At 50.5% G+C, this 17,795-nt stretch overlaps 1 protein-coding gene across 10 annotated transcripts in view; it reads left to right on the forward strand.

Annotated features, from left to right (window-relative positions):
• Window positions 1–273: 273 nt before the first annotated feature.
• ZNF384 (zinc finger protein 384) overlaps window positions 274–17,795 on the forward strand; it is a 91,813-nt gene continuing 74,291 nt past the window's right edge. For 7 of the 10 annotated variants that reach the window (XM_075348308.1, XM_075348314.1, XM_075348313.1 and 4 more), the window contains exon 1: window positions 274–374. The gene's annotated coding sequence lies outside the window, so the exon portion shown is untranslated. Of the gene's footprint in view, window positions 385–17,795 lie in introns of all 10 variants that reach the window. The other 3 variants (XM_075348310.1, XM_075348309.1, XM_075348312.1) reach the window with 3 other exon arrangements.

Consider the following 17,795-nt stretch of genomic DNA (forward strand, 5'->3'; position numbering starts at 1 on the left):
GTCGCGTAGATGACGTCACAGCCTGAGTCTAACGGCAGCCATCTTGGAGAAGGGCAGCCACAGTTCCCGCTCTTATGAATCCCTCTTTGCTCTGTGAAAACGGGTGATAGGAAGGGAACCATTTGTAAAACATCTTTATACAGGTTATTCTTTTTGGGTTACTCTACCTCCCGGACACTTTAGGAGTGAGAGACGTGCCCTCAGTCAAGATGGCTGCATCAGACGCCTGAGCGCCAGGAAACGCCGGGGGCGCGCGGATCGGGCACACGCCTCTTCACCCCCCCTTCCCCTGAGGTGGGGGGGCCGGAAGCGGAAGCGGCGCCAGGAGCTGGGGGACCCGGAGGCTGAGAGGGAGCGAGGTGATAACGTGTGAGGTAATTGTGGGTCAGTATCGTGATATGACGTCATGTTCGGCTCAGTAGCCCCCCAGTCGGGCTGTAGAGGGGGTCCTGAGCGCTGCAGCCCCCCACTGTGCCCGAGTGTGTCACCCTGCCTGTGTTGTGAATAGCTCCGGTCCTCCTGGCTGCCCCCGGGCCGGCTCTCTGCCCTGCTCATGCCCACAGGCCTCGTACAGCGCCCCCGCACGTCTGTCCTGAGGGCTACAGGTGACTTATTGCTCTGTGGCCGGAGAACCACAAGTCCCAGCCTCTCAGCACTTTCTATGTAACTTGTATGTGGTTTTATAGGTTCCCTGTGTACATGATACAGGTGATACCTCTGTGTGCGACCCTCACTGCACAGAAGACCCCCGATATGTGCAGAGCTGGGCAACAGTTACAGGCAAATGGGAAAAATGCTGCAAAGTAAGAAGCTTCCAAGGAAAGAAGAGTTACTGGCTTATGTGTCATTAACAAAGGCTACTTTCACACTCGCGTTCAGCGCAATCCGCCGCTATGGAGAACAGCGCACTCCGTTAACGCACTGCGCTATCCTCCATAGACTTGTATTGAAGACGCACTGTAACGCAAGTGTCTGCATTGCATCCGCTGGACGACGCTGATTTTGGCGCAGCGTCGGGCGGAGGGAACGCTACATGTAGCGTTTTTCGGGTCGTTAAAATAACGCACCTTGACGGATTCCGTTAGAAATCCGCCAAGGTGTCTAATGATTGTCTATGGTGGCGGATTCCGCCGCTATGCGCTAAGCGGCGGAATCCGCTGACTGATTCCGTCATGTTCTACTGAGCATGCTCAGTATGTCCAGCAGAACGATCTAAATCGTTTACAATCACTCCTGGTCTCTCCCTCTCACCCCCTCTCTCATACTCACCGATCATCGGCACGGCGCTGCACGGCTGTCACAAAGCTCTGGCAGCTTTTCCTCTTTTGAAAATGCCGTCTGCTCATTATTCCATCTCGTATTCACTGCTTCCACCGGCACCTATGTTTGGTTGCAGTCAGACCCGCCAACATGCTGAATGACAGCTGTCTCACTGCAACCAATCACAGCCCTCGGTGGGCAGGTCTATATCGTGCAGTACAATAAATAGTTAAAAAAAAAAAACCGGCATGCGGTATCCCCCCCCCCCCCCCCCCCTAATTTTGATACCAGCCAAGATAAAGCCACACAGCTGAAGACTGGTATTCTCAGGATGGGGAGCCCCCTAGCCTAAAAATATCAGCCAGCAGCCGCCCGGAATTGCCGCATCCATTAGATGCGACAGTCCCAAGACTCTACGCGGCTCATCCCGAATTGCCCTGGTGCGGTGGCAATCGGTGTAATAAGGAGTTAAATGGCAGCTTATAGCTGCCACTAAGTCATAGGTTGATCATGGCAGGCGTCTATGAGACAACCCCAATGATTAACCTGTAAGTGAAAGTAAATAAACACAAACACCCGAAAAATCCTTTATTTGGAATAAAAGACAAAAAAAACACCCTCTTTCACCACTTTATTAATCCCCAAATACCCCTCCAGGTCCGACGTAATCCACACGATGTTCCATGACACATCCAGCTCTGCTACATGAAGCTGACGGGAGCGGCCACAGACCAGACCGCTCTCTGTCAGCGCCACGCAGCAACTGAAGTGAGCCGCGCAATCAGCTGTGCCCTCATTCAGGTGACCCGTGGACATAGCTCTCGGGTGGAGGACTTCAGCTGTGGCCGCGGGTCACCTGAGTGACGGCACAGCTGATCGCGAGGCTCACTGCGGTCACTCGGGATTTGCGGTCACCTCTCTGTCTCTCTCTCCTCCCGACCGCAAATCTCCTTTCCCAGCGAAACATAACAAAACCAAAACCGCAAAACGTTCTTTCACAGGAATCCGTTACCTTTATTAGCACACTATTTGCAACGCTGTGATGCCTCACAACGCAAGTGTGAAAGCAGCCAATGTGAGCGGAAGAGAAATGGAAATCCCCTTGGTATTCGGTGACCGCCCGTTGCCTCTGTCCTCAGTATTCGGCGACCGCCCGTCTCCTCAGTATTCGGCGACCGCCCGTCTCCTCAGTATTCGGCGACCGCCCGTCTCCTCAGTATTCGGCGACCGCCCGTCTCCTCAGTATTCGGCGACCGCCCGTCTCCTCAGTATTCGGCGACCGCCCGTCTCGTCAGTATTCGGCGACCGCCCGTCTCCTCCATCACTTCTCCTGATCACTTGTACACAGGTTAGGGCTAGGACACACGGCAAGTGAAACGGTCCGAGTGGATTGCGATAAAAAATCGCATTCCGCGCAGACCCATGTTACTCTATTCCGTTTCCATCTGTGATTATTTCCTCAGCCCTAATCGGGCCTAGAAAATAGTCGCAGCATGCTGCGGGGTGGAATATGATCCGTTTTCACTCGCACCCATACAAGTCTGTGGGTGCGAGTGAAACATTGCGCTGCACTTGGGTGAAACCCAAATGCAGTGCGATAATTGCATCAGCTGGCGATGGGGGAGATTAGTCCCTCCCTCTCCTCTTTACCTGTGATCCGATCGCAGGATCGGATCACAGTGGCATGACACTCAGCTTACACTCGCAGCACAGCGGGAGCTAAGTGTCGCATCCGATGCACTTGCATCATGTTGCCCCAGACTTAAACAGGTTGTTCCAAACATCTTGGAGACCTGACCTCAGATCTTCTGTGTATGAGGCTTGCGCAGATCCTCATCATCATTTTCAGGATCTCTGCTTCAACCTGAATATGAATTCTCCAAATCTTTCACATCTGCAGCTTTGTTACAATTGTGTCCAGTCAGAACTTCAAACTTATTGTATTTTTTTTAGCACACAGTTACATTATAGAAGACTCTTAAGAGAAGGATGGAATTTTTTTCTGCTGTTTTTAGCTTACACAGTATTGTGGAGACTAGTGATGGACAAGCGTGCTCCAGTACGCTTATTACTCGGCCGAGTATTGGGAGTGCTTGAGTGTCATGCTCAAGTCGCCGCATGTTTCACGGCTGTTAGGCAATCCCTGCTTGTTGATTGGATGTCTATCATACGGTAATACCATAGTCATTTTGGCTACTGTCATTACTGTGATTGCTGGCTGCATAGCTTAGGGAGAGCTTAGATAAGAGCAAGGTTTGTACACTTGCACCCTTTAGTGCCTTTCATGTGACGCTAAAGGGTGTTTCTAGCCTGGTTTAACCTAATAATTAAGAAGAAAATGGTGTGGGGTCCTCCTATTTTTGATCAGCCAAGGTAAATCAGACAGCTGGGGGCTGATATTATCAGGCTGGAAAGGTCCATGAATATTTGGCCCTTCCTAGCCTAAAATTAGCAGCCCACAGCCTCTCCAGAATTGGCGTATCACATTAGATACGCCAATTCTGCTGCTTTACTCTAGCTTTTCCCGATTGCTCTGGTGCGGTGGCAAGCGGGTAATAATTTTGGGGGCTGTCGTCAGCTGTGAATTGACAGCTGGCATCAAGCCCAGGGGTTAGTAATTGGGAGGCCTCTATCAGATAGCCCCATTACTAATCCAGTAAGTGAAAAGAAAAAAAAACGGACTCAGAGATGCATCCAGGTGTCTTCCCCATGCTGTTTACATCGATTTTTTTTTTTTTTTTTTTTTTTCTTCCCCCCCCCCCAGCATCCCCAGCCCTCCTGTTAGGGTCTTCTGGGTAAAATGCTAAAGTTTCCATTGACTTCCATTATACTCGTTGCTCAAATCGAGCCTGTCCAAGCGTCTGACCTGCTCGATTCGAGTAACGAGCACTTGAGCATTTTAGTGCTCACTCATCACTTAGTGGAGATGATGCAGTTATTAATCACCAGGTCCAAAACACCTCGCCTGTAAATGCACTTGTTGGTGTGTGGGGTTTTTTTGTATTTTTTTGTAGCATGAGGCTTTTCATTCAATGACCGCAAACAGAGTTATTGAAAATTTTTGAATCAAAATCGAAAGGAACAATTCTTCAGTCTCTACCAGATTTTTGAAGTGTCAGCGGAACGTAGGGAGAGGAGGCACGGCCTGAGAAAATAATCATAGCTTGCACCCCAAATGTGTAGTAACGTGCGTCATAGCTGTCCTCTAATGCCTGATGATGGCGCCTGTTAATGAGCGCAGTGCGTCCCACTCCAGAACATTTTTCACCAGTCGTAAAGGGAACCTCACTATACACTGTGTGCAGAATTATTAGGCAAGTTGTATTTTAGCAGATTTTTTTTTATTATTGATCAACAACTATGTTCTCAATCAACCCAAAAGACTCATAAATATGAAAGCTTAATATTTTTGGCAGTTGGAGGGGTTTTTAGATTTATCTATCTTAGGAGGATCTGTTTGTGCAGGTAACTATTACTGTGCAGAATTATTAGGCAACTTAATAAAAACCAAATCTATTCCCATCTCACTTGTTTATTTTCTCCAGGTAAACCAATATAACTGCACAAAATTTAGAAATAAACATTTCTGACATGCAAAAACAAAACCTAAAAAAATTAGTGTCCAATATAGCCCCCTTTCTTTCTGATGACCCTCAGCAGCCGACCATCTATAGATTCTGTCATTGCTTGATCTGTTTACGATCCACATTGCGTGCAGCAGCCACCACAGCCTCCAGACACTGCTCCCAGAGGTGTACTGTTTTCCCTCCCTGTAGATCTTACATTTTATGAGGGACCACAGGTTCTCTATGGGGTTCAGATCAGGTGAACAAGGGGGCCATGTCATTATTTTTTCATCTTTTAGACCTTTACTGGCCAGCCACGCTGTGGAGTAGTTGGATGCATGTGATGGAGCATTGTCCTGCATGAAAATCAAGTTTTTCTTGAACGATACCGACTTCTTCCTGTACCACTGCTTGTAGAAGATGTCTTCCAGAAACTGGCAGTAGGTCTGGGAGTAGAGCTTCACTCCATCCTCAACCTGAAAAGGTCCCACAAGTTGATCTTTGATGAAACCAGCCCATACCAGTGCCCACCTCCACCTTGCTGGCGTCTGAGTCGGAGTGGAGCTCTCTGCCCTTTACTGATCCAGCCTCTGGCCCATCCATCTGCCCATCAAGAGTCACTCTCATTTCATCAGCCCATAAAACCATGAAAAATCACTTAGGCTATGTGCGCACTTACCGGATTTTGCCGCGGATTTTTTGCGGATTTGCTGCATGTTTCGCTGCAGAAAATGTTCATAACATCTCTGCAGTGAATCACCAGCAAATCCTATGGAGAAAAAAAATCCTGTGCGCACTGGGCGGAATTTGACAGCTGCATGTTTTGCTGCGGGAATCCCGCAGCAAAAACAAGTGCATGTCACTTCTTTTCCGCACATCGCTGCGGGATTTCACTCCATTGACTCAATGTTAATCATGAAATCCCGCAGGGAATAACGCAGGCAGCAAATTCTGTGCGGTTCACTGCGTTTTCCTGCGTTATTCCCTGCGGTATTTCGCGGTTTACCTCCGGTAATGTGCATCGCCTGTCTGCGGTTTTGCAGGGAAGTGATGTCATTACAGGAAGAGGAAGCCGTGCAGAGAGTAAACACAGATCACAGACACAGAACACATCACAGACATAGAACACAGACACATAGAACATAGACACACATAGAAAGAAAACGGAAATATAGAAAACAAAGAACGTGGGCTCCGCTGCATATTTACCTTCCAGCCGAGGTAAGCACACAGCGGCGGACCTGTATTCTCAGGCTGGGGAGGGAGAGGGGCAGGGGTAATGTCCCCCGCCTCACTCCCCCTCCCGCAGCCGAGAATATCAGCCGCAGCTGCCCCGGCACTGTCGCATGCATTATGCGGCAATACCGGCGTGTCCTCGGCTCTTCTTGCCACCGTGTAGCAGTGGTAGCAAGGTAATACAAGGGGTTAATGGCGGGGGATCACCGCCATTAACTCCAGGCTTGATCATGGCAGCGTCTATGAGACAGCTGACATGATCAACCCGTAAGTAAAGTGAATAAAACACACACACCGAAAAATCCTTTATTTTAAATAAAACCAACAAGCCTCGTTCACCATTTTATTAACCCCTCCCAAACAAAACTCCGGCGTAATCCACCGCTCCGGCTCCGGCGTCCTGCACTGCTGACATCCAGCCGCGACTGTCACAGACACAGGCTGAATGCAGCAGACAGCAGAGGTAATTACCGGTCATTTCCCACGGCCGGTAATGTGAACTCACTGCCGACCGTGGGAAATGCAGCGATCTGTCCTCTATCTATCCCTCTATCTATCTGTCTATCTATCTATCTATCTGTCTGTCTATCTATCCCTCTATCTATTCTTCTGTCTATCTACTATCAGAATTAAATGTATTTTTTTTTCTTCAATGTGCTTTATTGCATTGAATGCAATAAAGCACATCCCAACCCGCACGCGGCAAAACCGCGGCAATACCGCGAACAATACCGCGGTAAAACCGCGGCAAACCGCATGCGGTTTTCGGGTGCGGTTTCCCGCGTTTTTTTACCGCGGGTGCGGTAATCTTTGAGAGCATGCGGAATTTACGCAAGGAAATTTCATTTCCCAGTGCGCACATAGCCTTAGGCTATGTGCGCACTGGGAAATGAAATTTCCTTGCGTAAATTCCGCATGCTCTCAAAGATTACCGCACCCGCGGTAAAAAAACGCGGAAAACCGCATGCGGTTTGCTGCGGTTTTACCGCGGTATTGTTCGCGGTTTTGCCGCGTGCGGGTTGGGATGTGCTTTATTGCATTCAATGCAATAAAGCACATTGAAGAAAAAAAAAAAATACATTTAATTCTGATAGTAGATAGACAGAAGAATAGAAGGATAGATAGACAGACAGATAGATAGAGGGATAGATAGAGGACAGATCGCTGCATTTCCCACGGTCGGCAGTGAGTTCACATTACCGGCCGTGGGAAATGACCGGTAATTACCTCTGCTGTCTGCTGCATTCAGCCTGTGTCTGTGACAGTCGCGGCTGGATGGAAGCAGCGCAGGACGTCGGACCTGTGGATTACGCCGGAGCTTTGTTTCGGGGGGGTTAATAAAATGGTGAACGAGGCTTGTTGGTTTAATTTAAAATAAAAGATTTTTCTGTGTGTGTGTTTTTTTCACTTTACTTACGGGTTGATTATGTCAGCTGTCACATAGACGCTGCCATGATTAAGCCTGGGGTTAATGGCGGTGGTCCCCCACCATCATTAACCCCTTGTATTACCTTGCCACCACTGCTACACGGTGGCAAGAAGAGCCGAGGACACTTCGGTAGTGCCGCATAATGCATGCGACAGTGCCGGGGCAGCTGCGGCTGATATTCTCGGCTGCCGGAGGGGGAGTGAGGCGGGGGACATTACCCCTGCCCCTCTCCCTCCCCAGCCTGAGAATACCAGGCCGTCGCTGTGTGCTTACCTCGGCTGGACGGTAAATATGCAGCGGAGCCCACGTTCTTTTTTTTCTATATTTCCGTTTTCTTTCTATGTGTGTTCTATGTGTCTGTGTCTGTGATGTGTCTGTGATGTGTTTGTGTTTACTCTCTGCACGGCTTCCTCTTCCTGTAATGACATCACTTCCCTGCAAAACCGCAGACAGGCGATGTACATTACCGGAGGTAAACCGCGAAATACCGCAGGGAATAACGCAGGAAAACGCAGTGAACCGCACAGAATTTGCTTCCTGCGTTATTCCCTGCAGGATTTCATGATTAACATTGAGTCAATGGAGTGAAATCCCGCAGCGATGTGCGGAAAAGAAGTGACATGCACTTGTTTTTGCTGCGGGATTCCCGCAGCAAAACATGCAGCTGTCAAATTCCGCCCAGTGCGCACAGGATTTTTTTTCTCCATAGGATTTGCTGGTGATTCACTGCAGAGATGTTATGAACATTTTCTGCAGCGAAACATGCAGCAAATCCGCGGAAAATCCGCAGCAAAATCCGGTAAGTGCGCACATAGCCTAAAGATATTTCTTGGCCCAGTCTTGACGTTTTATCTGATGTTTCTTGTTCAGAGGTGGTGGTTTTCAGCCTTCCTTACCTTGGACATGTCCCTGAGTATGGCACACCTTGTGCTTTTTGATACTCCAGTAACGTTGCAGCTGTGAAATATGGCCAAACTGGTGGCAAATGGCATCTTGGCAGCTTCACGCTTGACTTTCCTCAATTCATGGGCAGTTATTTTCTGCCTTTTTTGCCCAGCACGCTTCTTGCGACCCTGTTGGCTATTTTCCATGAAACGCTTGATTGTTCGGTGATCACGCTTCAAAAGTTTGGCAATTTCAAGACTGCTGCGTCCCTCTACAAGACATCGCACAATATGGACTTTTCAGAGCCCGTCAAATCTCTCTTCTGACCCATTTTGCCAAAGGAAAGGTAGTTGCCTAATAATGAAGCCCCCCTTATATAGGGTGATGATGTCATTACACGGCACCCCTCCTCATTACAGAGAGGCACATCACCGGATTTACTTAATTGGTAGTTGGCTCTCAGCCTATACAGCTTGGAGTAGGACGACATGAATAAAAAGCATCATGGGATCAAAATACTCATTTGCCTAATAATTCTGCACATGGTGTATAAATGAAATCCATCGCTTTTAGGCTATGTGCGCACAATGCAGTTTTGTTCAGCTAAAAACGCACCTGGCTGAAAATTCACATGTTTTTGGCGCGTTTTAGTGTCTTTTTGTTGCTTTTTGTGTGTGTATTTGTGCCCATGCGTTTTTGCAGTATATTCTATAGAAAAACACGTAAAAAATGCAGAAAAGTGGCATGCTGCTTCTTTCTTTGTCGCTCCATTGGGAGACCCAGACAATTGGGTGTATAGCTACTGCCTCCGGAGGACACACAAAGTATTACACTTAAAAGTGTAAAGCCCCTCCCCTCTGCTATACACCCTCCCGTGCATCACGGGCTCCTCAGTTTTTATGCTTTGTGCGAAGGAGGCACACATCCACGCAAGCTCCACAATTTGGTCAGCAGCAGCTGCTGACTAGATCGGATGGAAGAAAAGAGGGCCTCTAACAGAGCTCCCGGCATGCTCCCTTCTCACCCCACTGAGTCGGCGGTGTTGTTAAGGTTGAGGTACCCATTGCGGGTACACAGGCAGGAGCCACATGCTGTTTTCCTTCCCCATCCCTTATGGGCTCTGGGCGAAGTGGGATCCTATCCGGTCATCCAGGCACTGGGACCGGCCTCCATCCGCAGCCCCTGTGGGATTCTGCCGGACGGAGACGGAGTATCATCAGGGACAGGGCCCTGCATCTACAGGTACTCTGTGTCCCCTTGGGGACGGTGCATAGAGCACCTTGGCCTCAGACGCTGCAGCGCCCGAGGTGATTCGTATGACGCCGGGACTACCGCGCCGACCGCGCCTGCCTTCCGGCCGCGGTTTATAACTTTAGTCCCCGGCTTTTGCGGCCTAGTGCCTTTTCACTCCCGCCCACGGCCCTGCCAGTCAGGGGGAAGGGCGGGACGGTCGGTCTAACGCCGACAGTGAGAGCTGGAGCACACTTCGCTGTCCTCCATCACCCTCACTATGCACTCCGCGGCGCAGAGGTACTCAGTGTCCCCGTGGGGACGGTGCATGGAGCACCTTGGCAGATTGGGCAGTGACTGCTGGGTTGGTACGGTACTACCGCGCCGACCGCGCCTGCCGGTCGGCCGCGGTGTTTAACTTTAGCACCCGGCTTTCGCGGCCTAGTGCATTAATCTCCCGCCCCCGGACCTGCCAGTCAGGGGGAAGGGCGGGACAGTCGGGCTGACGCCGACAGTGAGGGCCGGAGCACACTTCGCTGTCCTCCATCACCCTCACTAAGCTCTCTGCGGCACAGAGGTACTCAGTGTCCCCTTGGGGACGGTGCATGGTGCACCTTGGCAGATTGGGCAGTGACTGCTGGGTTGATACGGTACTACCGCGCCGACCGCGCCTGCCGGCCGCGGTGTTTAACTTTAGCTCCCGGCTTTTGCGGCCTAGCGCCTTAAACTCCCGCTCCTGGCCCTGACAGTCAGGGGGAAGGGCGGGACGGTCAGTCGGAGGCTAACAGTGAGGGCTGGAGCACACTTGGCTGTCCTCCGCCCCCCTCACGTTTTCACTCAGGGCACCAGATTCCCGCACTTTTGGGGTTACGCCCACGGCTCCCCCCTCCACTGTATACGCCGACAGCCATGTTTTAAGCAGCACATACTGCTTCAGGGTCGGTACGCCAGGGGGCTTCTTCTTGATGCTGGGCCCCCTAGAGTGATGAAATGTATATATGGATATATATTTTTGTATGCAGTTTCACAGTTCGGCTGTACATATGTATCCTTAGTGATCGCTGTGACATTGCTCGGGCCATGTGGCACTCGCTCAGCCGGAGCCGGGGGCACTGGTTGAACTCCGCCGGCGTTACCTGTCCAGGCGGCAGGGACTGAGTTGCAGCTTTTGCTGAGAAACTCTGAGTCATTTTCACTATCCATGTCTCAGGCTATGGACAAATGGTCGGCTAAGAGACTAGGTGTTTGCAGTCCAGACCGGTCCCTTACACAGGCCCCGGGCACTGCGGGATCGCCCCAGGCCTCTATCGGTCTGCGACGAAGCGTGTTCCTGGGGTGGCCTCTAGTTATGACGGGGGGTACTCCAGCACGAACCGCAGTCCCAGTCCGGCTAAGCAGCTTTGCTTGGAATCTTCCCCGACTTCTTCAAGGGCCTCAGCTTGAGGACCCTCTAGAGGATGGGGCGGAGGTCGCAACCCAGGACTGTCCGGACGTGGCTCTAAAGGCTTCACAGATACTGTACAGAAGCACACCTTCCCGGACAAGCGTTTTACTGAACGCCTTATAACACACGTGGTCCCTTCCCCTCTGACGTTGTTAAGGTTTGGGCTCAGTGTCATAAGGTGCCCTCCAGTCTCTTGACTGGCGGCTAGATCAGTAGTAGCAGTGGCTGACGGGTCCACGCTCAAGAATGCCACGGACAGACAGATAGAACTCCTAATGAGATCCATCTATGAACCCATAGGCGCGTCCGTTGCCCCAGCCTTTGCAGGGGCGGGCACTCCATGCTATCTCAGCTGCTCTGTCTCAGATTAATGCGGTCTGCTCCGCATTTAGCGTCTTTGACGTCTCAGGCGGTGGTATTTTCATCCTCCGCCGTGCACAGAGAACCTTTTCTGTATGGCGGTCCAGGTCAGGGGAGTGGTCCCCACGTGTCCAAGACCGATGTAGGAGACATTCTGTCTTACAGTCACAGGATAGAGCTCAGTTCTCGTCCTCCGACTCGTTGCTTCAGAGCATCTCCGTCCCCCGAGCGAGCCGATGCATTTCCAGGCGGTGAACACCAGATAGGACGGATCACTCCACCCCGTTCTGGACTTCACACTGCTCAACGGACAGAGAACCTGACGGTTCCGGATGGAATCTCTCCGCTTGCCATCGCCTTTGATGGCCCAAGGAGGCCTCCTAGCATCAATCGACATCAGGGATGCTTATCTCCATGTGCCGATTGTACCAGAATTTCAGCGCTTCCTGCGCTTCGCCATAGGGGACGAACACCTTCAGTTCGTGACACTAACTCTCGGCCTGGCGACAGCCCCACGGTCCTTCACCAAGGTCATGACAACGGTGGTAGCGGTCCTACACTCTCAGGGACACTCGGTGATCCTTTACTTAGACTATCTGCTGGTCAAGGCTCCCTCTCGGGTGGCATGCCAACACAGCCCGAACATTGCTCTAGAGACTCTCCAGAGATTCGGGTGGATCATCAATTTACCAAAGTCAAGATTGACACCGGCCCAATCACTGACATATCTCAGCATGGAGTTTCATACTCTCTCAGCGATAGTGAAGCTTCCGCTGGACATACAGTGTTCACTACAGACAGGGGTGCGATCGCTCCTTCGAGCCCAGTCACACCCTTTGAGGCGCCTCATACACTTCCTAGAGAAGTTGGTGGCAGCAATGGAGGCAGCTCAGTTTGCGCAGATTCATCTGCGCCCACTTCAATGGGACTTTCTCCGCAAATGGGACAGCAAATCGACGTCCCTCGACAGGAACGTTGCTCCTTCTCGGGCAGCCAAGGCATCCCTTCAGTGGTGGCTTCTTCTCACTTCTTATCGAAGGAAAAATCCTTCCTGCCCCCAACCTGGGCTGTGGTCACGGCTGACGCGAGTCTGTCAGGGAGTCTTCCCCCGCCACAGGGCTCAGGGTACATGGACTCAACAGAGTCCTCCCTCCAGATCAATGTTCCGGAGGTGAGGGCAGTGTATCTAGCCCTAAAAGCGTTCCAGCCATGGCTGGAATGCAGGCAGATCCGATTTCAGTTGGACATCGCCACGGCGGTGGCATACATCAACCACCAAGGCGGCACAAGCAGTCGGCAAGCCTTCCAGGAAGTCCGGCGGATTCTGCTGTCGGTGGAAGCCACAGCCTCCACCATCTCCGCAGTTCACATCCCGGGCGTAGAAAACTGGGAAGCAGTCTTTCTCGGTCGCCGGGCATGGACGCAGGGGAATGGTCTCTTCACCCGGACGTGTTTCAAGAGATTTGTTGCCGCTGGGTGAAGCCGAACGTCGACCTATTGGCGTCCCGGCACAACAACAAGGTCCCGGCATTCATGGCACGTTCTCAAGACCAGATTGGTCGCAGTTTCCACTGCCTTACGTATTTCCTCCTCTGGCGATGCTGCCCAGAGTGTTACGCAAGATCAGATCCGACTGCCGCCGCGCCATCCTCGTCGCTCCAGACTGGCCGAGGAGGTCGTGGTTCCCGGATCTGTGGCATCTCACGGTAGGCCAACCGTGGACACTACCAGGCCGGCCAGACTTGCTATCTCAAGGGCCGTTTTTCCATCTGAATTCTGCGGCCCTCAACCTGACTGCGTAGCCTTTGAGTCCTGGATCCTAGCGTCTTCAGGGTTATCTCAAGAGGTCATTACCACTATGAGACAGGCCAGGAAACCAACGTCCGCCAAGATCTACCACAGGACGTGGAAGATCTTCTTATCCTGGTGCTCTGATCAGGGTTTTACTCTGGCCATTCGCCTTGCCCACTTTTCTGTCCTTCCTTCAATCCGGAATGGAAAAGGGGTGGTCTCTCGATTCCCTTAAGGGACAAATTTCGGCGCTTTCTGTGTTTTTTTTCAAAAGCGTCTAGCCAGGCTTCCTCAGGCACGCACGTTCCTGCAGGGGGTTTGCCACATAGTCCCTCCTTCCAAGCGTCGGCTAGAACCCTGGGATCGGAACAGGGTGATACCGGCTCTTCAGGAACCACCCTTCGAGCCAATGAGGGATATTTCTCTTTCACGCTTTTCGCAGAAGGTGGTCTTCCTAGTGGCAGTCACGCCACTCCGCAGAGTGTCGGACATAGCAGCACTGTCATGCAAAGCCCCCCTTCCTGGTGTTTCACCAGGACAAGGTGGTTCTGCGTCCGGTTCCGGAATTTCTCCCGAAGGTGGTATCCTCTTTTCATCTCAATCAGGATATCTTCTTACCTTCTTTTTTGTCCTCATCCAGTTCACCGATGTGAAAAGGATTTGCACTTGTTAGGTCTGGTGAGAGCACTCAGACTCTACATTTCTCGTACGGCGCACCTGCGCCGCTCGGATGCGCTCTTTGTCCTTGTCGCTGGCCAGCGTAAAGGGTCGCAGGCTTCCAAGTCAACTTGGCTCAGTGGATCAAGGAACCAATTCTTGAAGCCTACCGTTCTGCTGGGCTTCCGGTCCCTTCAGGGCTGGAGGCCCATTCTGCCAGAGCCGTGGGTGCGTCCTGGGCATTGCTGCACCAGGCTACGGCTCAGCAGGTGTGCCAGGCGGCTACCTGGTCGAGTCTGCACACTTTCACGAAGCACTATCTAGTGCATACCTACGCTTCGGCAGATGCCAGCTTAGGTAGGCGAGTCCTTCAGGCGGCGGTTGTCCAGCTGTAGGAAGGAGCCGTTTTACGGCTCTTTTACCGAGGTATTCTTTTACCCACCCAGGGACTGCTTTTGGACGTCCCAATTGTCTGGGTCTCCCAATGGAGCGACAAAGAAGAAGGGAATTTTGTTTACTTACCGTAAATTCCTTTTCTTCTAGCTCCAATTGGGAGACCCAGCACCCGCCCCTGTTCCCTTCGGGCTGTTGTTTCTTTGTGTACACATGTTGTTCAGATTGAATTGTTCTTGGTTATGGTTTCAGTTCTCCGAACATCCTTCGGATTGAATTTACCTTAGACCAATTTATAAGTTTCCTCCTTCCTGCTTTTGCACCAAAACTGAGGAGCCCGTGATGCACGGGAGGGTGTATAGCAGAGGGGAGGGGCTTTACACTTTTAAGTGTAATACTTTGTGTGTCCTCCGGAGGCAGTAGCTATACACCCGATTGTCTGGGTCTCCCAATTGGAGCTAGAAGAAAAGGAATTTACGGTAAGTAAACAAAATTCCCTTCTTTTTCTGCAACCAAACCTGCAAGTAAAAAACAAGCAACGTGCGCACAGCATTTCTGAATTCTCATAGACTTTGCTGGCAAAGCAAAGACATGTAATTTAGGGCAACAAACTACAACCTAAACTGCACCAAAAACGCATCAAAAACTGCACAGGGCCTTACGTTTTTTTTTTCTATCCCCCACCAATCTCTCTATAAAGCTGAGGCCACACGGGGATTAGTGCGAGTCCTCGCATGACACTTGGCTCACGCTCGCAGGACAACGAGAGCCGAGTGTCATTCATGCGAGTGTGGTCCGATCGTGCGATCATACCACAGCTGCGGAGGGGAGGGAGGGATATATTTTCCTTGGTTACGAGCATCCGCAGCTGCTAGAAGCCGGGCTGCCTGCACACGTAACCAAGGTAAACATCGTGTAACTAAGCGAAGCGCTTTGCTTGGTTACCAGATATTTACCTTGGTTACGAGCGTTCGCCGCTCAGGCGGCAGAGAGGGAGGGGGAGAGAGAGACTGATCACGCCAGGCTGGTTTCTGGGCATGCTCAGCAGAGCAATCAGGATCCTGTCTATCAGCACGCCAGCGTTCACCTGCGTTTGCGTGCTGTTTAGTCAGGATCCAGCAATTTGCAGTGTTTGGACGCAGCTCAAAAACGCTACAAGTAGCGTTTTTGAAAAAAGTTAAAAAACTGCAAGTCACTGGATCCTCACTATAACGCACGCAAACGCAGGTGAACGCATGCTGACGCGAGTTCATTGCAAATGCATTGAAATGAAAACGCATTTGCACTGGATCCGTTTTTGCGTTAAAAAAACGTTCATGACGCATGTTAAAAAAACGTAGTGTGAAAGCCGCCTAACAGGTGATTTACTGCAGTTTTATATAGGGAAAACCTTCCCCAGAAGGAAGGACCTTTTGGAAAGTTGCAGAACTGTTCATTATCAGGTAAACGTTATATACATCACTTGCATCTCTAGTGACCGGCTTCTTATCTGAGAAATGTGAAGCGGACTGTAGCGATGAGGCTGGATCTACACACACAGTTGTACTACTTTCTTTTTGTTGGCGTTTTTAACAACTTTATTCTTTTTCCAAAACTCTAGACAGAATACCATAAAGTCCATAGATAGATATTGGGAAGTCTACGTTTTTAGTATTTGTGGCTGTTTATACTTTGCGTACACTATGGCATTTCTAGTGATTTTTCTTTTAAAGATTTGCAAAAACGGCAGAAAAAAATGTGAAAAATTCTTGAAATTCACACGGTGTTGACATAGTTTAAAAAGCGACCTATGGATGCACGCGAGCGAATGCCGCTGCTCTGTCGTTATTTGTTTTTGGACGCTGCGCTCCGATGGCTGTTGGCAATATGTAACTTGCTCAGTTGATATATGTGGTGGCGCAAGTTTGGCACAGGGGTATTGGTTTGAGAACAGAGTTTTCCCACACACCTAACGCTATATGTACACAGAGTCTTTTGAGGGAAACTATCCACAGCAGCCTTACCACAGCCCAGTGAACCTCCTCCTACCTCCCGCCATCCCCATCGTAAAGTCATTGTTGTGGCGCTCACATATATTGTGCCAGGCCTCCTAATCAAACACACTCCTGGGAATGCCGCAAGGGAGGACGACGTTTTTTAAATTTTGGTAAGGCTAGTTTCACACTTGCGTTCAGCGCATTCCGTCACTATGGAGAATAGCGCAGTCCGTTAACGCACTGCGCTATTCTCCATAGACTTGTATTGGTGACGCACTGTAACGCAAGTGTCAGCGTTGCATCCACCGGACGACGCAGCGTCGTTATTTTGACGCTGCGTCGGGCGGAAGGAACGCAGCATGTAACGTTTTTTTGAGCAGCGGAATCCTTTGGATTTCACTTCGCATGCTCTCCCTGGCTCCCTCCTTCCGTAACCATGGTACACATTGGGTAACCAAGGAACCCTGGTTACGTGTGCCGGGAGCCCGACACTTCCCCGCTCGCCTCCGCCCCCTCCCGCACTCTGTATGTATACACACACACACAATCGCACACACACTCTCACACTCACTCACCTGTCCCCCAGCGATGCAGTCCCCGCGGCACTGACGTCCTCAGCCATGGCCCCGCTCGGCTCCGCCCCCCGCACACATTGTCGGCGACCGAACGATCAGCTGATCACCCGGCGGCCGGCTACTGTGAGTGATCAGCTGATCACCCGGCGGCCGGCTACTGTGAGTGATCAGCTGATCACCCGGCGGCCGGCTACTGTGAGTGATCAGCTGATCACCCGGCGGCCGGCTACTGTGAGTGATCGGCTGATCACCCGGCGGCCGGCTACTGTGAGTGATCGGCTGACCACCCGGCGGCCGGCTACTGTGAGCGATCGGCTGATCACCCGGCGGCCGGCTACTAGGAGTGATCGGCTGATCGGCCGGCTACTGGGAGTGATCGGCTTATCACCCGGCGGCCGACTACTGTTAGCGATCAGCTGATCGTTCACAATAGTCTGACGACGGTAAAACTGTAATAAAAATAAACGAATTGCGTTGTTTTGCAGCATCCGTTGCATCCGTTGTGCCACTATATGCAACACATCCGTTGCATCCATCACACAATGCAATGGATACCGTTCAACGCAAGTGTGAAACTAGCCCAAGACTGGCATGAACTACAGGGGTGTCTGCTGCACCAGGGTCCTGCAAATTTTTTATTTTTTGTTGCTTACATCCAGGGCTGTAGAGTCGGTAAGCCAAACTTCCGACTCCTCAATTTCCCTTGCTCCGACTCCCACATATATTGCTTATATTTAAGTGAAAAATGTATTGTAGTGCAATGTGAACATCAGACATTTAATCATTTTTATGATACAATAATCAAGATATTTAGATAGAATATAAAATATATTTATTGGAATACAGCTTTAGAAAACAAAAAACTGTAATAAATTATAAATATGTAATACACTATGTAGTACAGACTACATATATATATATATATATATATATATATATATATATATATATATATATATATATATATATATATATATATATATATATATATAT

Source organism: Anomaloglossus baeobatrachus, chromosome 5, assembly GCF_048569485.1.
Source record: "Anomaloglossus baeobatrachus isolate aAnoBae1 chromosome 5, aAnoBae1.hap1, whole genome shotgun sequence".
Taxonomy (NCBI): domain Eukaryota; kingdom Metazoa; phylum Chordata; class Amphibia; order Anura; family Aromobatidae; genus Anomaloglossus; species Anomaloglossus baeobatrachus.